Source organism: Bactrocera latifrons, unplaced genomic scaffold (assembly GCF_001853355.1).
Source record: "Bactrocera latifrons isolate USDA-ARS-PBARC rearing strain unplaced genomic scaffold, ASM185335v1 scaffold_52, whole genome shotgun sequence".
In the NCBI taxonomy this organism is placed as follows: Eukaryota; Metazoa; Arthropoda; class Insecta; order Diptera; family Tephritidae; genus Bactrocera; species Bactrocera latifrons.
Genome location: NW_017537179.1, coordinates 320517 through 347602, shown reverse-complemented (window position 1 = coordinate 347602; position 27086 = coordinate 320517). Strand labels below are relative to the sequence as shown.

General features: G+C 34.7%; 1 protein-coding gene across 2 annotated transcripts in view; it reads left to right on the top strand.

Annotated features, from left to right (window-relative positions):
- Positions 1-2727: 2727 nt before the first annotated feature.
- Positions 2728-27086, top strand: part of LOC108974061 — a 41868-nt gene continuing 17509 nt past the window's right edge. For both annotated transcript variants that reach the window (XM_018941675.1, XM_018941676.1), the window contains exon 1: positions 2728-4008. The gene's annotated coding sequence lies outside the window, so the exon portion shown is untranslated. The remainder of the gene's footprint in view (positions 4009-27086) is intronic.

The window sequence follows — 27086 nt, the reverse complement described above, 5'->3', positions numbered from 1 at the left end:
ATCAGTAAAATCATTCTCATCGATGGGGTTGTCCTGATCGAACACAATTCCTCTCCTAATGGTCCAAGCTGTCCGCTTTTGGTCGATTGCTTCCTTAGGCGGTCCAATTGTTGACAAATTTGAATTAAGAGTAACCAACAATTTATGAATGGATCAATATTTAAAACTCGGTTCGTGAGGTTTTTCTGCGCAAATCCGAGTTGCAAAGTTCCTGTGCAATCTTACCCACATGCTGATGGGACTTAACGATTTCTGTTAATTTATCGATATTTTCGACAATTGGCTTTCCCGAGCTTTGTGCTTCCTTGACATCAAAATTTCCTTTACTAAATCGACGTTGTTGTTCTTCTTTGAAAAGTGTGTGATAGATTCAACACAATGCATTTTGTTGCCGGAATAGTTAAAATAAATGCATTTGCTTCCCTTATCCCTTATACCCAATGTAATAACGTAATGCTAAGTAATAAAATTTTCCATTTTTTGTACAGATATATTCAACCATCAGTATTTATGTTTTAATATTCTATACACCAAATATAATGGAGGTAAATTAAATCTGTACTGATGCCGTCATGTTAAGGAATTAGTCGTACTTCTTCTTCAAAGCCGTCAAGGACAATCTTAAGACCATTTTGTAAGTGGTTAAATAATTTTATTTCTTCATTTTAAATTTTTTAAAACTAATGCCAAGCATATTCAAGTACAGTTACCATTGTCATCTTGCTTGAGTGACTTTCGAGTTGTGCTATATATATAAACACTATGTGAAATTGGATTTTGTTGTCTAAAATGGAATAATTGCAAAGACATCTGACACCATTCATACCGTTAAATTTTGACTTTAAAAGCTGTCAGTTCACTGAGCTTAGAGCGTATTTGCGAATGGTAAGACTGAAGCTCAATTTATGTTTGTGTATGTTTATAAAGAAGACAAACAGATGGGATCATCCATATTGCACTGTGTTCACCACTTGCATGGAGCATTTTAAAGCTGCAAAATCCGAATTTTATTCTAGTATTTATTCTGTAGCAACAAGTTGCAATTATATAATTGTTTTGTTCGCCTAACAATTCGCCTATTTTCTTTTTCCACTAAATCAAGCCGTATGTCATGTATGTTAAATATTGACGTCGAAAACTTGAAGAGAGTCTGGTTTAAACCGTCTTGTTGAAACCAAATATCACCGAATTCACGAGCTCATCAAATAGTCGGTTATCATTGACAGTCACGCTTTCACTTGCTTCATTTTGAAGAAATGCGTACCGATGATTCCAACAAGTGTTCTGTTACAAAATTATATTAAAAAAGTATATCTACATTGATCATCCTTTAGTATAGATATATATAAAATTGCTTGGATTCCAATCGTCTGGTTGACGTTTAACACCAAGGTATATCCCTCGTTGCCCTTTCTGATCTGTTTCTTTTCGTTCTTATCTATTATTTCTATTTGCACGCAGAGCAACGAAATTAATACCAAACGAACACTGGCAAAACCGTTAGCCAAGAGAAATCTAAATTGACACGACTTTTCTCACCATTTTCAGTACATGTCATAACTGAAACCAACTCTCAAACTGGCATAATGTAATCGTCAGACGCATTCGGAATAAAGTAATGGACGGAACTGCCGTAAGGTCTATTTCTATAATTCGTTCTCCACAAATTTTAGTCATCTCATTCTTCAAAAAGTCCTCGAAACTCATCAAAAGATAATCTCAAAATTTGAACAAATTTCATTGAATTTTAGATGTCCTCAAATGAGATGGCTACCGGATGGGATGAATTAATCTGCATATTATTATTATATTAACATATAATATATTTTTAATTTTTTTTAAGAGATATAATCCCATTCATCCTAAATAGAGTTTGAGCACACCGTACAACAGATACTATAGTAGATTAGTGAGCGTCAACATTCTTTTTACAAACATGTTCCTTTTTGAACAAGTCCTCTTTATGAACTCTGTCAGACAGGCCTTATAAGAGTTGTACACGTTACACAGGGAACGGAACGAGGTTGTGTTTAGTTTGTGTGGGTGTTTCGAACATATTTTCCATAATGGAGGTGATTAAATATGATTAAGTTTATTCATTATGTGTAATAACGACCTTCATATAATATTTATAAAAGTGTATGTATGTGCAACATAACATTCATAAGATTGTTACAAAAATTCAGTTGACTTTTCAGACATTTTTTACATCAAACGTCAAGAGCCTGGCTCAGAAACAGCATATGTGTTTATTAATCTGGGAACAATGCATGTCTGGCAAAACTTTCTAGTGACAAATTTTCCAAATGGCTGCATATGAAAACCCACACTAAGAAGCAGCGGTGGCGAATCTAACAAAAACCCGACACACTTTGTCACTTCATTTTGGCCAGCAGCAGACAATGGCTAAGTGCTGGTGGCAAGTTGACAAATGCAGAATAATGAATAGAAACGACGATTTTGCACCAAAAACATAACGCGAGAAAAAATAAGCAAACATGCCCAAACCAAAATCAAGAGCAGTGGAAGAGAGAATTACCAGTAGAGGATAAGAGAGCTTATTGGTGTGAGAAGAGTGAAGCTCAGCGCTCAGCGAAACAGCTCTTTGGTTACAACACGCGTGCTTGTAGCGTGTCTTCAGTAGCAAACGGAAAAATAAGGCTCTTCTCAGCCAAGTCCGCAGTACTAAAGACGGCTTAAAGTGATCAGTTAACGAACTCACTTGAAAGATAACAGTCGCGTGTGCGGAAAACAAAGTGCTAGCCAAAATTCGTCAAATGAAGTAGAAACTTTACCGTTCGATTTGCCTTGAACTTGGTCTTTTTTTGTTTTTTGTTTTTGTTTTTCGGCGCTTGGTACAAGTTCAGTGTGAGTTAAGTTGCAGCAACGGTGGCAATAAGCTAAAATCGACTTGAAAACATGCCAAAAACCTGTTGCTAAACGAGCTTAACGGTTGTGTTTGTGTGTATTTACGTTTGCATGGGTGAGCAAGCGGCGCCTCAACTATTCGAACGCTCGAAAGTAATCGCTCTAATTTCCCGTGCAAGCGCCCTTCGTGCCGCTGCTGTAGCTTCCGGCTTTTTTATGTACAAATTTGTAGAAATTGGCGAATTTATCAATTTGCTTAATACTATTCGTATTTGCTAACTGTTAATTGGACTTTCTAAATAAGTAGATTACATGCCAGCTAATTTCATTATTGTGAAACTGCACAAACAAAACAATAATATCCAAAAACGATATGGTGGCAAGGGTTAATGAAACTTCTCAAACAATTGCATTAAAACTTTCAGAAGTTGTCAGAAATAAAATAAAACTATTTTGAGGCAGTTAGATGATATATATTATCAGTAGTAAATCAGTGTGCCAGCAAAATAAGGAATGTTATTATTTAAAAACAAAATTTTAGGTGCTCGCATACACAAACACATACACCCAACTGTTTTGCTCTGCGAAAATAAAAGGCATTATTTCTTGCGTGCCGCATTCGTCTCGAGTGAAAGGAGTTAAATGCACTGGAAAACGACACAACAGCAGCAACAACATTGCATTTGCTTACTGACGTGAAGCTGGATCCTTTTCCATGATAACTTGTTTTGTTGATTTAGGGGCAGACAAATGCAGTTGCAGCATCAAGTGGACGCCTGAGCTGAAATATATTCAATTTTTTCTCCTTATATCTTGCAGTTATTTTTACGTACTGATGTGTGTGCGTGTGTTGTTAAAAGTGAAAAAGTAAAAAAATTTAAGTGCTGTGAAGAAAAATTAAATACATACATACAAAAGTATATATATACACAGAAAAACGTAAAAAGTGTTCACAAAATGCTTTTGCTGGAATGGTGAAATCTTTGGAGCAGAGAATTCGAAAGATAACAGCTTCTGATATTTCACTCCCTATCAATGTGCTTCACGAAGAAGCATAACGAATTTCATTTTTCAACCGAAAGTGCAAGGTTGTAAGGAATTGCCAAGGAGAAAGTGATGTGCCTCCCAAAAGCAGAAGTGGTAAGTAAGCGCAATATATATACATTTCTATAATTATCCCTAGAAATTGTTAAATTCCAAACGATGTGCGCAAATATTTTGCATATTTCGGTATTTATTTGTGCTTATCAGTTTATGGCAAGTTAACGAATGGCGAATTCGTCATGTACTATAAAATCATTAACTTGATCAGCTATTGTTTAAAATTTTACTTCTTATGTGACTTCATATAACGAAACAAATTATGGTTTTTTAATAATGTATTCATGCTCTTTAATCTTCTTATTTCCTGTACACATATACACCAAATAGCGTGATACAGATATTACTAGACACGAATGTAAGTGAGATTATTACCCACGGCAGTCTTTAGACAGGAAGGTTCGACGTCGAGAAGCTGCAATCACAGCAGACAGTGGAACGATTTTCGAATCGCCTTGCACTCCTCATTTTTGAGATGAATTTTGTTATGCAGAATATCTCTTGCCAACAGGTGCTACTTCGGACTAAGTGGGCAATTGAGAAGTAAAGTCCTCTCTCGACGAACAAAAACTAAACTCTGTAAGTCACTCATTATTCCCGTCCTGCTAAATGGTGAAGAGGCAGGGACGATGATAACATCTGATGAGTCGACGTTACGAGTTTTCGAGAGAAAAGTTCTGTGGAAAATGTATGGTCCTTTGCGCGTTGGCCACGGCGAATATCGCATGAATCTACCTAACGACTGATATGCGATAAGATTTTAACCGCGTGGACACCGATTGAGCAATAATCGTTTGAAACCTAAAACCAGATAAAGTCTGAAGTTTTATTGTTCGTTCACTACAATTGCAGCTAATATTTTCTTTTTCCCTATTAAAGACGGACTACTTTTGACTATCATTATTTCTACGATATTTTGGATCTTACAAATAATATTTATATAACATAAGACGCGTATTCATCTTCTCGCAGAGATGCCTTACTAAGAAAGAATACGGAAGCAGACAATAATTGAAGATGATTACCCGACAGTTGATAACGGGGTTCGTTTGAACGGTTCCAGATTCGTTTTAAATAAATGTAATAAGTATATATTATAACAGAATATTTTGTATGATCACGTCAACATTGACCCGGTTTTGATGGTATACTAAATAACTTTGTATAATTTCTAAAAATACCTTTTACATATAATATATACATTCACATAATCAAGTCTATGTGCACAACATATATACTTTTATGCCCTAAACATGGTATATTCAATTTCCATGAAGTTTTTAACACCCAGAAGGAAACGTCGGAGGCCTTATAAAGATATGTTTATATTGATTGTCAAAAAAGTCTTGCGGTATTTTTATTGAGTTTTCAATTCCTCATACATTTTTTTTTTTTTTTTTTTGTTTGATGATCATGCCCAGCTCTTGACCGATGCTACGGCTGCTATTATGCCAGTCTCTTTCGACCAATTCAGCGATTTTATCGCAATTTTCGACGACAAGCCTTCCGGAACGTGGCGCATCTTCGACCACCTCTACACCAGAACGAAAACGTTGAAACCATCGTTGTGCGGTGGAAATGGAAACTGTATCGGGTCCATAAACTGCACAAATTTTATTGGTGGCTTGAGATGCATTTTTGCCTTTATCGTATTAGTACTGTAAAATATGCCGTATTTTCTCTTTATTTTGCTCCATGTTTGCCACGCTTTAACTCACGAAGGACTTAATAGAAACGGCAATCAATCAAAGACGTGTTAGCGCGGAAATGAGCTTTCCAAAAAGATATAGCATGATCCGACGCGACGAATAAAACTAGAACTACGCGCTTTCAGCGCCAACTAGCGAAAATACCGCAAGACTTTTTTTGACAACCTAATATAAATGATCAGGCTAACGAGCTGAGTGATTTTGCGATGTCCGTCTATCTGTATCTTTTGTATTTCTGTGCACCAAAGTAACGTTGTTTTGTTTTTATTATTTGTTAAATATAAGATATATAATAACCTTCATGTTTTCAAACACAAAGGGCGAAAATACTAAGATATATAAAACTCTTAAATGCAAAGTAGATTGACTTTCCAGGAAATTTAACTTTTTAAAGAAAAATTAAAACAACTTCAGTTGTACATAATATCTTAAGCCAAATGTCTTTTTAATGAGTAATTTGAATAACTCTTTTCGCCTTCACAACCCGTTTCGTGTTAATATCTTCGCATCGTTTATTACCCAGTCGCTCAAACTCTGCAAGTCGTTGTCATTAGACACATAGCCACCACTGAGAACTTTTCAATTAAAATAAAAATACGAAAAGGCAACGTAAAAGGGTCCATGCCTAGCGGAATAATTTCTTAATCGCATCTGCTTTGATATTAACCACTTTGTCGAGTTAAGATATTGAAAGCATTTCCATTGTTTTATATTGTATAATCTTTTATGTTCACCACGCACTCGACCATTGATGACACTTTCTTTTATTCAAAAGTACTAAAACGCGTGGTTGTGAAACCGAAAAGTTGAGACACAAAACAAAAAGTCATCCGAATTCACCAAAATACCAGCCCTAAAAAATCCAAAATAAAAAGAAGCAAGACGGTCTTCACACAAGCTCAAGTTCATACACAGCAAAATCTCCAGCTGTAGCCTAAACAGTCATACAATCCCAACTAAATTAAATAACAACAACAAAAGCAAGATAACCAACCTTTCCAACTTGTTGTGCATACATACGCACACTTATAGGTATGTGTAAGTGTTTCATTGCCCCGCTTCAGCTGTGTGCAGCAGAGTGAAAAGTTTTCATTTAATATGCACAGAGCTGTTAATTATAAAGTCGTCACCGGTCGACAGGGCTTACAGCGATGGGATGTGAGTTGGAAGGCAATGAAATTAATTTTATGAATGTTTTATGACTGTGTGATTGAATAAAGTCTGAGGTTAGGAATCGAATAACAAAAAAATGCACTGGCTTTTTCTGAAATCTGCTTTACTCGCCTTTAATCAACTCACAGGAAACTCACGTCAGAATTGCACTGACAAATTTAAAATTTTCATGCTGATAATAAACGTAAATAGTTGTTGACATAGGTCAAAAAAAAATTAATTTTTTAGCGCATGGACTTTACTTAATGAAATAACATGAACAATTTTCTTTAGTAAGGAAGGTGATTTCTATTTTTGTTATAACGGAAAAGGTATTGATAGCTCAAAAAAGAAGAAAATTTTAAAAACTTGTTTTACTACACAATGCGAACAATTCCCCATCTATTTCATTTATTTATACTATCGACAGCAATGAAATACATGAAATTTCGGTGGGAAGTTAATAGAGACTTGTGAAATAGTCCTGTTATTTTTGCCTGTGAGACATGGGCGGCATGTACCGATTACGAAATGAGAAAGTGCAATGTTAAAAGGGAAGCAATTATCTATCATAAAACTATATTAATGCCCCAATTGTATATTAAATTGGGTCTTATTAAACAATTATTAATGGCTCTCATTCATGAGTCCAAAGCTTTCAAATATTTGAATATTTTTTTCAACGCTTTCAGTGGCAAAAATATAATCTGGAACCTTTGTAAGTTCCTTAGCAATGTGTAGAAAACAGCCTGGAAAGGAAGTGCATGGTTTCCTTGATAACGATAGGACTGTCAATTGTGACATGTTACATGCTCCTTCAGACAAATAAATATTCTTATTATAATTAGTATTAATTATTTACTCAATACCAGGAATTATTTATGAATGAATAGATATCCTCTGCAATGAAAGTCGAAACGGTCAATGCTTAAAATTCGTGCGGAATAAATAGTCAGAGTAAGGTCCAATCTTGAACTCTCTCTCTCTCTGATGATTTGTCGTTAGCATCTCATAGTTTTTAAGAACGTGGTTCCATTTACGTTGTGTCCTAAAATTGACGAATTTTTATCTCTACTTCATAAATTATTTGCGTTTCACAGATTAAGTAAAAGTTCTTTTCACCCGATAAGAATATATTGTTATGTGTATCTAGTCTTCTAAAGCACAATTGAATTCGATTTCATCAAGATAAATGTCTTAGTTCAGCAACAATGAAGTTCACTGGCTTTCCCCGTCTCACACCGATGGACATTCACAGCAAATGTTTATAGCTGAAATGACTTATCTACGAACTTTTATGCATTCTAAACGAATATAAATGCTTTCAGCCGTATACCGGAGAGGGTGCTGAGTAATGCAACAAATGAATGAAAGTCATGAATTGAATTGACAGCAAAAACAATTCAGTCATCCTTCTCACAAATACTTTAAAAATACGCTTGGTCTTGCCACTTTAAGTTGTTGATGCATAGAAATGCTATATATGTACTATATGCGTATGCAAATATATAAGTATACTAACATTTTATTGCGAACATGTTTTTGTCCGTATAGGAATCCAAGAGATTGTACTTGAGATTTAACTATGAATATGTTCATACTAATAAAACTCATTGAAAAAATAATCAATTTAAGGCTGCTTTCTCAATGTCTGGTTACCAGTCTTTCTGTCCCGTTGATAGAATTATCCGCTTAATAGAGCTTTCACTGTATTTTTTATTTATGCATGTTTGTTACCATCTTATCTTCTAAGTTGGCTCGCACTGGATGGCTCGCACTGGATCCGGTGTGCTAAATTTTACTAAAATCGCTTCAGTAATTTAGGAGTCCATCGCGGAGAAACAACGTGATACGTGACTTTTTTTATATAAAGATGAGTTGATTTAAGGGCGACGAGTGTGAAATGATAAATAATAATATTTTCTGTTTTCATCTTGAAGGAGTGAATATATAATGACATCCAAAAAATAGGAATCTTGATTGCAAAATTTTACCTCATGTATTTATATTGACCCTGACCGAATAATTATAACGGCTCCATACTGAAATCATTATTGAATCTCGCTAAACACCCAATTTATTATTGGTTTAGATTGGCCCACTACTCCAACTCATCCTTATACTCGTATAATTATTTTTACTTTAATTTCTTCCATATTTATAAAAATACCCTACGAATAGATGATACCTAAAAAGGCATCTTCAACTTTCTCACTTACAGACTATCGGAAGATAAAATTGCAAATGTTTCTTTAGAAAAGCTTTTAAATTAATCTTCATCTAAGCAAAAAACTTTTCTCCAAAATATTCCCTAAAAAATTATACTTTTTAAACAGAATGAATTACACAGAAACCTCATAAAAGAAAATTCAAAGACATAACAAACCGTACTCGTACCGTGCTAAAATTGGCAAAGCCGGTAGCGCTGCTGAAGTGGTTTTTGGAGTTAAAATTACAAGCAACATTTTATGGAGAAGACAAAATACTTGTTATTGACAGAGTGAAAATATTTTGCATTGCGACGGACGAAACCATAGTCATGAATATGTGCATGTGCAATACCATACCCCGCAAAATTACTTTTTCATTGACTGATATTTATTACTTTAACCCACTAACGAGTCTGGTAATTTGATGTATTGGTGTGATGATTGTTCCGATTTTCTTTTTACTTTCAAGGGGATTAATAAAGTTAGTTACATAGTTTTAAAGCTAATGGAAGAAAATGCGGAAATACTTGAGTATACTTATGTACATCTATAGAGTGCCAAATTAGGCGTTTAATAAATGCTTGGGTATGCATTCGTCACATCCAGTTACATACATATACATAGATGCTCTTATGTACACATAGCGGCCATAAAAGCTTTACTGGTGAAACTTTAATTGAATGGAACCAAAAAGCCGGTGCTTTTGCAGTTGTTAAAGTTCCTTCCCGCATTAAGCCATCAAAGAATAAAGAATAAATGCGATTTACCAAATGGCTTGTTAGTGTTTTGTGCAGCGAAATAAATACTTAAAGGCAATTAAAAGGAGAATCGCAATGTATAAGCAGGGACCTACACAGGACCATTGCACAATGACTGTAGTTGAATATTGCTTGTTGACTCAGACATGATAAAGATATATACAGAAATGAATATGATGTCGAGTATGAATATGTAATTTTATGCTTCAAAAATTCAATGCAAGAGTTACGATTTTTAGAACGAATTTAAGGGTTAAGATATTTAACTTACGTATTGGAATGTATTTATATAATTTCGAAATCGATACACTCATATTTTACTTCATCAAATTATATTATGATTTTTTTAGAATGTGATTGTAATGTATAACGTGTTATCCTAGTAGAGATACTTTTTCAACAGCTGCCATGTTATTTTTGTTCAGTATTGTTTGGCATTTCGTCATGGAAAACTTACGCCACAACAAGGCGTTCATTTCATTACGGAAATTCACGTTTTGTAAAGAATATGTTTCGTGCTCTTCGCTCTACTTATGGTCAACATAATCGGCCAACTGTACGTACCATTCGCAACACATCATACATCTTGCGGCCCAGCATTCATTATTGAATAATATTCGACCGAATAACCAGGTTCACCATGCAGCGAAGAAATATAGCAGCCGTTGCTGAAAGTGTATACGAAGACCGTGAAGAGTCGAATCGACGACGTTCGCAGGAAATCGGACTGCCGTGTAGAACGACTTGGCGCATTTTATGTCGAGATCTTAAATTGAAAACGTAAAAAATACAGCTAGTGTAAGAACATAGTTAAATATTTTCTCGTCTTAATGAAGAGCAACCTGAAGAGATTCAGGAGCTGTCATTTGATTCAGAAAACGGTTTGGTGTAGTTTGTGGACCGGTGGAATCATCGGGGATAAAAGTCCAATGTCTTTGCGGGCAATTCTGCTTCGCAACTGGAAAACAGTATTAATTAGAAATTTTTTGGGGTGAAAAGAGCGTGTACAAAATATCAGATCGATATCGACAGACAGGCGGACAAAGCTATATCGATGAAGCTTGTCGAGTTGATCATGTAATTTAAAAGTTATGTATAATAGAAAAGTTATTGGTCTACACCTTTAGAGAAAATTATCTAATGCGAATGACAAAAACATTTATTAATTAGAAATACTAGGCAGAAAAAATTCAACAATTCACATTAATTTGTAATGGAAATTAATTTCTTCAAAACAAGTTTCACAAGAAGCCCATATTTCTAAATATTACTTTAATTGGATACATTTTTACTTTTTGTTGACTAAATATTTATTTATTTATTTATTTAAGTATACATACGCCATACGGTCTTATACAACTAAATAATTTAAAATTATATAATATTTGTTATGTAATTAAAAGGGACGGATTAATAGTATTTAATACTAGTATAAATAAAACTATAAATTGAACAAAAATTGTAAGAATAGCAAATTAGGAAGGAGAAAGGTGACGTCACTTGATATCCGGGATGAACGCACTGAGTGATCCGCTATAGAAGTCTACGACCCTATGTAATAAGTTGACAAGCTTGGCTAGACGGTTATGAGGACCATTGAAAATGTAGCTCTTGGTAGTTTTCATAGTCTTCAGGAGACTGTTACGTCTAAGTGAGAGACCCACTGATGTCTGGCGCATCGATAAGGCCGTTCACGACTTTGAAGAAAAATATCATGGCAGCTACTTGGCGACGTTCTTGCAGGTCTTTATAGACATCAGACACTGTGTTGCAACCACCAGGAATACCATATTTTTTCAATACGATTAGAGGCTGCATCGGTATAAGGCGTCCAAATTACAGTCATATTCTAAAATTGGCAGAACCATTGATTAATATAGGCATAACACTGAGATGGGATTCATGAAATCCATACTAGTTCTAGTAATGAATCCCAGAACTTTAAAAGCCTGGAGAGTGATCTTCTCAATATGCTTGTTAAACGTCAGTTTATTGTCTATGATGATACCCAGGTCCTTTACATGATCCACTTCACTTAACCACTCATCATTTAGATAATAACTAGCCGGTATTCCGGTTACAGTTACACATTTTCTGACATTCAAGTCCAATTTGTGTAATCGGTACCACAACGGAACGCATTAGCGTCATCCTATACTTGTTGTTCAATTTTATCTCTGTAATTCTTGTAGCATTGTTTATTGAAAATTTTACATTCTCTCCTGAGTTCTCTAAACTTTCTATAATTATTTAATGCATTAAGGTTCTCACAGTCAGCACTTTTGAAATCATGGAAAGGTAAAGTTACTGGTTTGAGGCTGAGCTGGAGTTCAATTCTGATACCAAGGGCTGGATGGTATCGATCCATTGTGGTAATTGCCTGTGTGTGATCAACATGCATATCTGATTACTGAAACAAGGATTATCGGCTTGAATGTTATTAAATTCGCGGCATTCTAACAGAGAGAAGCCTTCATAGAGTAAATTTTCACAGTCTATATGAGGCGAGATACTTGGAAGGTTGAAATACCTCATGATGACGAAGTTGGTATCCTTCCTGTAAATATTGAATGAGTCATCTATAGCTTCCCCACCATGGATAGCTGGGCGAAGCCATGACTCAGAGATGCAGAAGGCATCAATACTGCTAATCGCTGCTGCTGTGAGAAAACTGCCGAGCTTGGTACGTAGTCCCCTCACATTCTAATAGTGGATATGCGAGATTGTTTGAATTTCCCTTATCGTTGAACGAGCGAAAATTCTTATTGACTAATTTCTGGACGCTATTAACGTATTTTATTGTCTTAGAGGACTTGCCATTCTTCACCAGAGAATCCAGCCGTGTGCGAAGGTTCTTGAGGTGCGTCAACTGAGCGGGAGTGAGATTTGATTAAAATATCACTTTGGATGATCCGTCAACAGGTTCCGGTGATTTAGACTTTAATATAGCACGAGCAACAGATGGGGAAATTGTTTCAACCAGCAGCGGGCGGTTACGCCAACAGTTGGGCGACCCAGTCGTTGTAGTTTCAATTCATCCAAACTGACAGACAAATCGATTGGTAAGATAGACTGGACGGCAGCTCTGTCTTCATCAAGACGGTCTTTGCCATCTGCTCTCCTTAACTCTTGAACATTCCACATAACGACGTTCGATTCCCGTTTTTTGCGTTCGTAAAAATCTGCTATAATTTCTTCGAGCTTGTTTTCTACTGAGTTTAGTCTGTTATCAAGACTAGAACGTGTGTTGGCCAAGCCTTTGTGCTGCTTGGATAAACTTGTGACCTCCCTTCTGATGTCATTAACATTCTTTTCGATGGCTGTCTTGAAACTGTTGAATTTACTCTCAAAAGATGTTGTAAGCTTTGAATACTGGTCATCAAGCAGGTTTCATTTTATGCATGGTGATGTTACCATCGTCATCACTTTCAGAGTCAAGATCATCCTGAGCGACGATACTAACCTCCAAACGGCATGTTTCACATTTCCATTGATAACCTTGATGTTTTATTTTATTAGCTATCTCGGTGAATTCCACACTATTAAGATTCGCACATTTGGAATGAACTGCAAAAGATTCGTGACCAAAGAACTGGCACAAAGAAAAACGACCCACGTCCTGAAAGCTCGGTTGTAAAAGATACCAAAAGCCTCCCAAAAAACGCAATACGCCAACCAATGTCTGAAAATAAAGTTTCAAAAGCAAATGAGCTAACTTATTCGCAAGTTGTAAAAGAGAACACTTGTTCAAATGATGCTAGCATTCTTCAACAAATTTTAGAAAAGCTCACAAAACAAAATGAGTTGACATTTGCACTTGAGAAGAGGCTTCAGAAGCTCAAAAAAGTAGTACAAAAAAATAAATAAATATGACAAAATTCTTAAAAATTATGCTATGGAACGCAAACGGCCTTACTAAACACCAAAATGAGCTAGAACCAATACTCGCTACTGAAAAAATTGACGTATGCTTAATATCCGAGACCCATTTTAGCAAGCAAACTCACACTAAATTCAGAAACTTCGAAATGTATCATGCAATACATCCGAACAATTGTGCACGCGGAGGAGCTGCTATTATAATAAGAAGCAACATAAAACACCACGAAGAAAACCGCATATCTACAGACAAATTTCAAGCAATAATGATAGATAGCGACAACAACTTATCCCTTACAGCAGTTTACAGTCCCCCAAGACATCAAATAAAATGTTATAGCTATGTAGAATTGATTAATAGCTCTAAAAACCGATTTATAATGGGTGGTGATTATAATGCGAAACATACTCACTGGGGCTCGAGGCTTATAAGCACAAAGGGCAGAGAGTTATTGAAAGCTCTTCAATTGACTGGGTGCAGTATCATGTCTACTGGAACATCAACTTATTGGCCAACAGATCCACTAAAAACACCAGATCTTATTGATTTTTTTATTACAAAACATACCTCCTCAAATTATATGTGCATAGAAAGGGGTTTGGATATGACCTCTGACCATTCACCAGTATATTTAACACTACACGAAAGTGTTGCTATTAAGAACCTCCACTTTCGCTAACAAATAAAAATACTGACTTTGGATACTTTAAGCAAATGCCATCCAATGTTGATAGTCAGGTAAAAATTAGTTGCAATTCCGAACTAGATAACGAAATCATGAATTTGACAAATACAATTCAATATGCAGCCTGGAGTAGTACACCAATTAAAAGAAACGTCACAGCAGGTCATAAGTATACCAAAGAAATTAATGAAATGGTAGCAGAAAAACGCCGATTACGCCGATTACAAGATCTCCATCTGACAAAAGTTGTCTTAACAAATTGTGTAAAAAACCTACCAATAAGATAAAGGCATTTAAAATATAACTCTCAGCTGTTATCTGAAAAGTTTATCTAACGACCATAGGAATGATTATTCACTTTGGAAGTGTACAAAAAATTTTTCTCGACCCGTAACTCAACATCATCCAATCAGAAAAGCAGACCAGACATGGGCCAAGAGCGATATCGAGAAAGCAAATATTTTTTCGGCATACCTTGAAGGTGTCTTCAAACCATATGACACATYCAATGCAGCAGAAATGGAACCTCATACTTACGAGAATTATACCGAAATTCCTCTAGTAACTAACGATGAGGAGAAATAAAAAAACTGAAATGTAAAAAATCGCCTTTGATAAAGCTTGTCATGGCGGGCTCCTAAACCAAATTAAAATGCTTTTACCAAAAAAATATTACAATATTTTAAAATCATACCTTTCGGACCGTTTTTTTCGAATTAAACATGGAGATATGTACTCTGATTTAAAGGAAATAAAGGCTGGTGTTTCTCAGGGTAGTGGACCCATCCTTTACCTACTCTTTACGTGCGATCTACCACATGACGACAATTGTATTACAGCAACATTTGCAGATGACACTGCGGTTCTGTCTGTCGGCAAAACACAAACTGCATCAATTGCAAGATCGCAGGAACATTTAAACAAAAGATATGAATGGACAGCTATGTAAATGGCGAATAAAATTAAACGAAACTAAATCAGTACACATTGATTTCACATACAACAATACTAGATATATGCCTCTGTACTTAAACGGTGTGCAAATACCATATCATAATACCGCGAAATACCTAGGCATGACCCTGGACACAAAACTTAGATGGAGTGCACATGTCAAAAAGAAAAAGGAAGAATTAGAAATAAGATTCAGAAACTTGTATTGTCTATTGGGTAGAAACTCTGGGATACAACTTTGGACTTATGGGATACAACTTTGGGGCTGCGCAAGGCCTAGCATTGTTGCACAAATCCATCGACTTCAAAACAAAGTTTTAAGATGCGCCGTCAATACGCCTTGGTATGTTCGCAGTCACGATCTTGAACGCGATCTCGGAATTGACTCAGTACTGCATCAATCAAAAAATGTGCAAAGTCTCATATGGAAAGGCTTTCTGACCACGTGAACACTGTCATTCGAAGTGAATGGAAAGAAAGGCTTAAGCGCAAAAAACCGTATCACCTGATACAGTAACCAGATTCTCTGCAACGCGTACGCAGAGCACCATTAATTATTTTGTATTATACAATAAGCAAAGCAAATTGTTCGTTAGTTTATTTTATATTAACTGGTTACAATGGCATTGAAAAAAAAAAAAAAAATTGGAATGAGTCCATGTACGGCAATTTGCGCACCTCACACTTGATGAATGAGCGACAATTTTACAAACATCACAAGTAAGCTTTGGCTGAATGATTTGTTTAGGAGACATTTTTGAGTCATATTATATATCATACGATACAGAAAAAAATTTGGGTTTATTTTGATGAGCACTGCTCTAAACAATAATTAACTACTAAAGAGCAATTTTTATTAATTTTATTCAATATTTAACTTTTGTGCAATTAATTTTTGTTCACATCATAACAAAAGGGTTTTATTTCGAAATTCTTGCTTTAGTGCAATTAACGATTGGTGCTTATATTTAAATACCCAAAAGTGTCTCTCTTGTTTAATTGACAATTCTTAAGCTATTTCAAATTATAATATATTTGAGAATGAAATGTAATATCTATTATTCACTTAAAGACTTCGTTAGCGTCTTAAAAATCTCAGCAATTTTGTAAAATTATGTACGTAGAAGCAATAATATCAAATTTATTTACTTAAGTAGATCTGAATAATCGTACAATTTTAATCTGCCTTTCTGACCGCAACAACCAAGCAAACATGCCACAGGAATTTAATCCTCTCAGTTATCTATTTATACGTATATCAATTGTCGAAGCTTTTATATACCCCACTGAGCAATTTAGTGAATCACCCACTTTGATTTGGTACATTGCGCTATAAAAGTATATTTTTACATTAATGTTACATGGGAGCGATTTTTTAAATTTCTAAAATGATATAACGTACATATTCATATATATGGTAAATGTTTCAATATTTCTGGGTAATACACAATTTGCATTATAAATAGCAACTAAATTGCAAACACGGGATAAGAATAAGATTAACTAGAGCAGAGTCAGAAGAGGAAATATTATTGAGTTCTGAAATTTGTTGTCTCATTCGCCCGAGCACACTTGAACAATATTTTTTTAATTCATCGGCAGTTTCGTAACTAACGAAATCAATCGTTTATGTGGGATTAAACAGTAGTCAAAAGCTTACTCTTTTTGGAACAAAACAGCCTTACAATTGCTATCTACACCAATCTTCTAAGTTTAACCCCATCTCATACATATATTCGATTAGTAAGCCTGATAGAAATATTGTAGTGAAATTTTTAGGCAAACATCGTATATTTTTTAGTAAACTGACTGAATTTTACTAAGAACAAGGAGGAATAAATAGCAATATAGTGAATTATATAGCTTTAGCAAAATGTTATAAAAATACTTTAAAAGAAATATTAAGTTAAGCTTATTAATTGAAGTAGAGCTGACTTCCATTAAAACTTTAAAATCATAATCCAATCTTAAAAAGGGGGAAAAGAATAATAACTAAATAATTTCGGGCTTAAAATTGGTGTCCTTACCTATAATATTACTTGGGAATCTAAAAATTCGAAACACTGGTTTTAAAAGAATTAAATCTGTATGATTTTCATTTTGATCAAACCTTTAACTCTAAACACTACGTCTCTTTATTCTTATTACTTAAACATATTAGTGGCTCCAATGCCTACAAAATCATACGCGAATCGACATCTTGGCATAGAGACAAATGCCAAGATAAGTATTAATGTACATATCTACGAATATGTGATATCGATTTCTATTTCTTGCCTGGTGAACGCTGTTAGGTTTTCGCTAAGTTTCAAGGTAGTAAACCGCATTGACTTGTGGTTCTTAAGCGGTAAATATTTACATCGATTTTATTGTTCAATCTACATTGATTTCTTCATAAGAGCACAAGAACGCTTAATTAGAAGTTATCTGTGATAACAGCGAGCATTATGCATGTATCCAAACCGCTTTAATTAACGATTGCGCTTCAACTAAATTCTGCTAATGAATGCAAGTACAGTCGGAGGTTTGCATTCCCCTACGTAAGGGCAATCGGTTATAAATGAAAATTTGTCCACAAATTTGGCATCGTCTAGACTGTGAATATACCCTGAACAGGTTCTATTAACTTTCACATGAAATTTATAAGTGTCAGAAGAAACCATCGGATACCCTATATATAGTAAGTGCATCCTAAAAAAATGTTTATGGATCATTCCCTCCGAAATTTACATTCAACAATTTTTTTCGTACAATATATTTTGTCACGTATTTTGTCAAAATATTGGCCACATATTTTTATACTCTCGCAACAAAGTTGCTAAGGAGAGTATTATAGTTTTGTTCACATAACGGTTGTTTGTAAGTCCTATATACCAAATTGATCAGAGCGACGAGTAGAGATGAAATCCGGATGTCTGTCTGTCCGTCCGTCCGTCCGAGCAAGCTGTAACTTGAGTAAAAATTGAGATATCATGATGAAACTTGGTGTACGTATTTTTGGGCTCCATAAGAAGGTTAAGTTCGAAGATGGGCAAAATCGGCTCACTGCCACGCCCACAAAATGGCGGAAACTAAGCCACAAATAAAGATATTAAAGTGAAATTCGGCACAAAGGATCGCATTAGGGAGGGGCATATTTGGACGTAATTTTTTTCGGAAAAGTGGGCGTGGCCCCACCCCTACTAAGTTTTTTGTACATATCTCGGAAACTACTATAGCTATGTTAAGCAAACTCTACAGAGTCGTTCCTTCAGGCATTTCCATATACAGTTCAAAAATGGAAGAAATCGGATAATAAATACGCCCACCTCCCATACAAAGGTTATGTTGGAAATCACTAAAAGTGCGTTAACCGACTAACAAAAAACGTCAGAAACATTAAATATTACGGAAGAAATGGCAGAAGGAAGCTGCACCCAGGCTTTCTTTTTTTTTATTGAAAATGCACGTGGTGGCGCCCACTTATGGGCCAAAAACCATATCTCAGGAACTACTCGACCGATTTCAATCAAGTTCGGTATTTAATATTTTCTTAACACCCTGATGACAGGTACGAAATGGTTCACAACCACGCCTTCTTCCAATATAACGCTATGAATTCCATCTGGACTATAACTTTTCAATACAATTAAAATAAATGAAAATACAATTCAATACTCAAAGTACCCAAATTTATCTAATCTAATTAATTTTACAGCAAAATAAAAAAATATGTAAAGGACGGATATTGAAATCTCGATTATCACTTTATCATGTGAGAGTATAAAATGTTCGGTGACACCCGAACTTAGCTTTTCCTTACTTGTTTAATTTCGACTCAATGTGATAAATTTCGTGGCTATAAGTTTTTTATAAATTTCAACGCTCGATAAAAGCAACTTTCAATATTTGCGAATACGAAGAAAAGTATTTAATTATAAAAATAACTAGACAGACTAGTGTTTACGCTTTTTTCTCAGCATTCTAATGAGTTAAACATACTATGAAATTTCTTGTAAACGAAAGGTAGATTTAAAACAAAATATATATTTTATTTCAGTTTACAACTATTTTAAATAACTTATTTTATAAAAAATGTGCATCTCTTCAGTTATGAGTAGCTAAATTTGAGAATGTAGCTCTAAAAATTCGTCCGTAAAAAATTTTGAATCGACAACTATTGTTTGGAAAATTGTACCTTTTGATACAAAAAAATTCGAAAAATCTAACGTATATCTCATTGAAAATCTGAGAAAAATCGTAAACAATACGTCCGTTTTTAATTTTTATTTTTATATAATGAATACTTTTCTTCGCATAACTAAATTCTTGTACATAAATTTATTTATTTATGAATGGTGTTCTAGCTTCCGTACAACCGAAATTATTGTTCAACCTGCTACCACCACTAAATACGCTTGTTTAACTTATTCAGTTGTCAAATAAGCCGCACCCATCCTGTATTCTGTTCAATACAAGGAATATTAATCTCCATAATAATTTAATATATTTCCATATATTTAAAGAATTAACTGAATTCCTCTTTTCCATTGTAAAATGGTTCTGTTTTTGATTTAAAATAAATGAAATTAATAACTGCTGCAAAACTATTAAAATTGTTTACAATTCGCGACACAAATATTAAGTTTCATGAGCGCTATTAATTTCATACGCACACAAACACATTATGCCATAGTTAGTGACTGTCTGCGTTTTTTGTAAGCTAGCAGTATGGTATATTGTAGTGCTCGTAACAAAAAAGTCGATTCTCTATAATCGAACCGGCAGATGACAGTGAACGAAATCCCCAATAACCATTTCAGGCATTTATGGCTTATAAGTGAAAGTTGTTGAAGAAATTGTTGTTCAACAATGAGCAGTGTTTGGATTTCTCGGGTTAGTGTTTGCTTTGAATGGCGCGTGTCTCTCTTCAGCTGAGCGTTTGGTAAAGTTAAGCGGAAAAACTTAATTGTTTTGATTCAAGTGAGAAATACCGGATTTGCCGGTAAATGGTCTCGGCGCACCGCTGAACTGTGTGCGCAAGTTCAAAGAGAAATTTTGGCTTGTGAAAGAGTATACGATTGGAGTACGTGCATTACTTTGCTTCTCGTAGTTAACTCCAAAAGAGAACATATTTAATTTAAGGGAGACTTTAAGCAAAAACTGTTCTAACTGTTTCTACTAAAATTTAATATTTTTATTTTTTATATATTAACTTATATAAGAATTTGAAATTTTGTAGTGTGTAAAATTATTCGGTTTTGTTTAATGTATACACACTATACTGCCGTGATCAAATTAAAAGTTGAATTTTGTCTATTTCATCTCCTTCAAAGTAATCCAATCCCGTTGCAATACACTTATGTCAAGGAAATTTCCAGTCATCATAGCACTTGGAAAAATCCTCCGTCATGATGGCCAACAGAACCTTCTTCGATTCAGCAATATCCTCATTGTGTCAAAACGGTGGCTTTGGAGTGGTCGTGCGAATTTGCTGAAAAGCCAAAAGTTACACGAAAGTAAATGAGGCTAATACGGTGGTTGCCTTCAAAGTATTAGTTGAAAATGCGGCGAAATGATCACGAATAACCAATGCAGGATTCGATGGTGCATTATCGCACTTTTTTTCTATAAGTTCAGACATAGTAAAAATCGAAAAAATCACTTTTAGAGCCTCACAAAAAGACGCGTATCTCAAATACTAATGTCACTAACAGTACTACCCACTTACAGAAAAAAATGTACCGATTCGAAAAACGAAGTTTAAACTAAAAATTTATCTTTGATCACAGTATGTAGGTATGCATGTTGGTTTTTGATTTACGGAGAGAAAAATCTTCGAGAATGCAGGCTTAAATGATTATAGTACTGATTCAGCTGGATAATTATAAAATATATTACAAAAAATAGAATATAAATAATAAAAAGCGTTTAATAACGATAAGGAATTATATAGTATTACTTCAAAAGCATGACGTTCGGGTTATTCATATTTTTTGTTATCTATTTTTTATTAGTTTATTAATAACATTAAATAAATACAGAAACAAGATAGAAAACTTAAAAATTTAAAAATTACCAGCTGGTGAGATCCACCCCAAATAATTAGCGCGTGACCATATCTACGATTTCAATCCTCCTAGCAATCTGAAACCAAAGAAATATTAGTCAAAAAGAATGTCGTAACGTCTAGTTCTGTGGAAAAGTAAGAATGGTTTTTATAAAATGGTGACTGCCTGAAAAAAGTTTTGTAAAGATTTTTTTTAAATAGTAAACACTCAAATTTGGGTATAATGAAAGTACAGGTACAGGCAAGCTTACAAAGAAGACTCTCTGAAAATTTCAGATAAATCAGTCCATAGCACTTGAGATCGGGGTGTCGTTTTGAAAAAGACAGTTTCGGAAAACCCGTTGACAATTTCCTTTCCGGCCGAACAAGTTTGGATGCCGACTCAGCAAGGTAGCAGTATCTACGAAAATATTTTTCAAAATTTTCAAAATAAAAATATTTTTCAAAATTTTCAAAATAAAAATATTTTCTCAGACATATTGTTAAACTATTAAACTATAAAATATATTTCGCCAGACTTCCTCATTTCTCTATTGATTAACTTAAATAATATTAGTATAAGTAGAGTTATTTAAATTTTGAACATTCCGTTAGTGATGATCCCCATCCCTACCACCAGGTCTAAATTTACCGACTCGATATCCGGTCGATACACATATAAAAGACGGACTATTAGACAAACCTTACTGGCTCATGATTTTAGACTTTGGATTCTTTGTTTTCAGAATAGGCGTCACTATTAATGAAGTCGCGTTAAGATGGCAATGTGGTCGAGAAAAAGTGAGGAACTGAGCACATTGTCTTCATTTCCCAGTAGAGAAGACTGGACCAACGGTTCTGTGATCGACAGTTCTAACGGCGACTCCAACTCCGCATTCACTGATGGATCAAAGGATGGAACAGGAGCAGAGCTGGCTTCTTCTGTAGTAATCCATACAGAAGGCAGCTTCAATCTAAAAGACTATAATTCAGGGTTTTAGGCCGAAATTGTTGGCAGAAAAGAAGGTACTCGTACCAAGTGGGATTCTGCTCTAATCAGTTAGTCCATAAACATTTTAGTGGATAGCCAAGCGAGAATTAAAGTCATTATCGACAATGCTAAGACTCATTCCGTTGGGCTTTGCAAGCACTAACTGGACTTTTAGGTGGTAACTCGAATAATATCATATGGTACACGGTCATATAACAATAGAAGGAAATGATAATGCAGATGAGACCGCCCGTTTAGGCCAGCTGGAGATACAGTACCTTTAAGCTAATTAAGGCAATTCATCTCCTTCAAGGGTTGCATGAACCACTTGACCCTACAGAAGCACCTTGATCTTGGAACACAGGCTACACAGAACTGTAGGTAATGTTGATGGTGGACAGACCAAAGAACCCCTACTGCTGTGCAAAGCATTGTAGAGGTCATCGCAGCGCACCTACTTTTAAGATCCCACCGTCATACTTATTAATGAAAAGAACTATCCAATATTTTTAATAAATACTAAGGTATTTTTAATTTTTCCTTACTCTGCAAATATTTAGCGACTTCACCAGGAACAGTGCTTAAGTCCAAAGGTTTAACTTGTGCATAAACCAGCTTTATTTTTATTAGCGCAATTATAAAGAACACTAAGTTTTTTAATCGCTTTTAGCCGATCAATCCGCATTTTCTTCAATTTTCTGCTAGACTCTCAGCACGCAGTTGGCTTCGGTGTTAATCCTTGCACGGATATTATACAACTTGCTTGAGGCTCTGGCTAAATGACACTCATTAATGTATTAGCTAAACAACTGAGAATTTATTAAATTACAATGCACAATGACAAGTCGGCGTTTTTCACATAATTAAACTTGACCTTCAACTTGATTTTCCTTTCATGCGGTTCATGGCCTTCATGTGACTTTTAATATCATGGCTTCTTCTTCGTCTTCTTTTCCATTGCCGTCTTCTCCGTCATTATAGCGCGAGTCCAAGCACTTAAATCGCTTAAAGTATTATTGCTTGGCTTGTATTGTATTGTGCTTTTTATTGCAGTAGAATTGTTTACTGTTTTTATTGCATTAAATCTACATTTCGTGGAATTATCATAATGGCTGAAATATGTAGATATTGGTTTTGCTGAAATTTAACCGTTACGAAAACATATCCTATACAGTTATAAAGATTATGATGATTAAAAGTTAAAAAAACAGTCACTTTTGAAAATATTTAAGCATTGATAGAAATCATGCGAATCGTGGACCTAAAGTGCAATAGCTTTAAGTATACGTCCACTCACCATACTTTTAAAATCAACTAAAAGAGCGATAAATCAACGACTCATAAATTATATGTGGGATATGCAATTGAAATTTAGAGATAATCTCTTCCTGATAATCGTACGCATCTGTGTAAAAAATGTGTTGAATCCGGTCTATACTTCCCTAAGCCCCCATATACCTAATATAAAGATTTTCGAACGAAAATGAGAATATTAGAATTTTCGAACATCCGGCTGTCCGACTTTGTGAAACCTAGGGAACATTTTTGGTATGCGGCATGTTCTTAGTGTAAGGTACTGGTAAAAATAGATAAAATCGGGTCCATAATTAACTCCATACTTAATATTAAGTTTTTCCAGCTCCTTTCTGGAACTCTTATCTTTGCAAGTTGCAAGAGCATAAAAAGTTCCATTACACCCGAACTTAGCCGTTGCTTACTTATTTTCTTGGAATCGATAAAAACTTTACTCCGATGATGTTTATGAGAGATTAAATAGGAGTAAAAACACTACTTGTTGAATTCAAAATGAAGATTTGGGTAAAGGAAATACCTATGCACGTTTTGTTCTACCAAAATTAAAGGAACACCAAGAAAGATAACTAGTTTTTGATGAAAACAGGTATTTCTCTCATCAACCACGCTATCTGATCCCTCACAGTGTGACTATTTTATATTCCCAAAACTGAAAACCAGCATGAAAGGAGAATTTTATGAGGATATCCCAGTAATTCAAATACCCGCAACAGAGATGCTGAAGAGCATTCCTGTATATGGCAAAGCAAAATATAAACTCTCGCAAGTTGATCGTTCCCAACGCGATATTTTTTGTATTGAGCCTAATGAAACCTATTATAAGTATATTGTGCTTTTTACTTTATATCCAAAAGAACAGACAGAGCAGTCATATTTGTACCACAGTTGACATATGCAAGTTCGCACCGTTTTGTGATCATTACTACGAACATACAGTGCAATATATAAAATGAACTTTTATTCTATATATTTATCCAACAACTGTACAGCATATGAAAGTTAAGTACAGTGAAACTTCGATAACTCGTATTTGCAAGGGACCACAATTTAAATACGAGTTAAGGAGTCTTTCAAGTTATAAAACTTATAGAGGCAACATACGGAATATACGAATTATAGAGTTTTTTTAAATTTATTTTTTCAATTTTACATAAAGAAAACGTACTATGTTTTCGTCACGTACGGTTTATTGTGAAAAAAAAATACGAGTTGTAGAGGCTTTTGATACACATTTTTCAATTTTTGTCTCAAGAAAAATACAAGTTATCAAAGGGACCGAAATACATGCATTTTTCGCGAATTTTTCTAGGGACCGAAGAAATACTATGAAATATCAAGGTTTTTCGCTTATCGAGGTTACGACTTATCGAAGTTTCACTGTAGATAGATTCTCGTAGAGCGCTTCTTTGCCTACTTACTTCTTCAGCTATTAAGAAAAGCGCGATATTTGATATACTTTCATATCCATTGATTATATATTGCGGTGATGGACAGTTAGTCCAGCTGGCAACTACTCGACTACGTGTGTATGGCTAAAACAGAAAGCCAATCGGTGCAGAACGACATTCTAAGCAATTATAATACTGGCTTCACTGCTCAACCCATAATGGACAAATCCCGTTGTTGATCAACTAAAGCTGAGCCGGTTATTAGTGTGCCGCTATTCACTTGAGGTAGCGTTGAAAGATGACAATGACCCGAATACGCGAGCCAGAGAATTACATAATGTCCGCTTTTGTCTTCCAAAAATGTTGGTATTATTATTTTAATTTTGTGTTGTAAAGAAAGTAAAAAAGTCTCTTAAAGCAATCTAAAAGTTGCCATGCATAAAACATATTTGATTGCCAGCACATTAAGTCTTGGCCAATGTTGCAACTAACTTTGAGTAGAACCGGTTAAATGCTAAAATGGTTAGGAACGCTAAGGTTATCTTTAAACTGTTAAGTGACAAATGACAGTCATTTTTAGTACACAAAGCGGACAAAGGAATAACGGTCTTACAAAACTAAGCGTACGATGAAGTAACAAATGCACACATTTACACAAATCCATTCGTAAACCTTACCAGAGAAATAATATCTTCATTATGAAGAAACCAACACTAACTATGGAACTAATTTCCCTCATATGGTTGGCGTTCTTATTGCATATTTACTTACATATACTGACCAAATTGAGCTTGCTTCTACTCCCAAGCTACAGAGTGCTATAAATCTACATTTTGTATACAATACTCACTCAAATTTACATATCGTACGTCGCTCCGTCAAGCTGCCAGAGTGGGTAACTAGGCTAATAATATCTTTATGTCGGTCGAGGCTCTTCTCCCATCCATAATTTGCCTTGCATTGCAACTACACAAACTTCGTTTTGTTTACCGTTATCAGTGAACATGAGTATAATCACAGATATGGAAAAACTCAAACGACTGAAGAAAATATGTTATATACTACAAGCAGATTACACAGAGTACTTTCAAATATGAGTCTGATACAAACATATATATGTTGGGAATTGTGCGTTTGTTATGAGATAGAATAATGATCGTAAGCACAGGGATTTACCTGTTTAAGGTTTACAACACGTTGCTAAAGATAAAATAGTTGTTTGTAACATTTAAAGCTAATCTAGGTAGGCATGGAGTTAGTTATATATACCTAAATTAACGGGATGAAGAGGGAGTGAAATATACAATATATGGCAGAAGAAGTTTGGCACTGCTAAAGAGCGGAATCCGATTATTCACACGCCCACAAAATGCCGTAATTCCGAAACCCAAGTTCGAAATTTAGGTTCAAAGCTATTATTTGATCGCAATGTGGCACCGCGTTTAGGTGAAATCGTATATCAAAAGGATTAATAGACTTATTTCTTCTAAATTTGGTGCACAAGCAGATAACATACCACTAATCAATTATAATAATTTATAAAATTTATTGAAAAAAAACACGCATATAAATTAGCTGATTAAATTTAAAATTGCATTTTATGTTATGTAAATATTTGTAATAAAAGAAACAGATTTCTTGTATCAATTTATACAAATACTTGTATATGAAACTGTAAGCTCCATTAGAAGATAGGACCATGCAACGGCAATAATTTTTATTCCTATAAATCTCTTGTTATTCAGTCACCCCCTATGTGTTAATATGGGCAGCATATACTCGAATAATTTGTCGTTTGAATTTTTATTTTTTTTCTGAAATAATTCGAAAAATGTGTTATTTTTCGGGTTTTAAGTCGCACCAGTTGAGACATGGATTTTCACGAGAATTGTTTCTCATTAATAACACATTATGGGATTTGACATTATTCTCGATAAGTAGTTGAACTGTAAACAAATATCATAAATTTAAGCTTTACAAAGCAATAATTATTGCTTGTAAACCGTATGGAACTAGATGGATCAGTCGCCTAAGCGACGGAAATATGT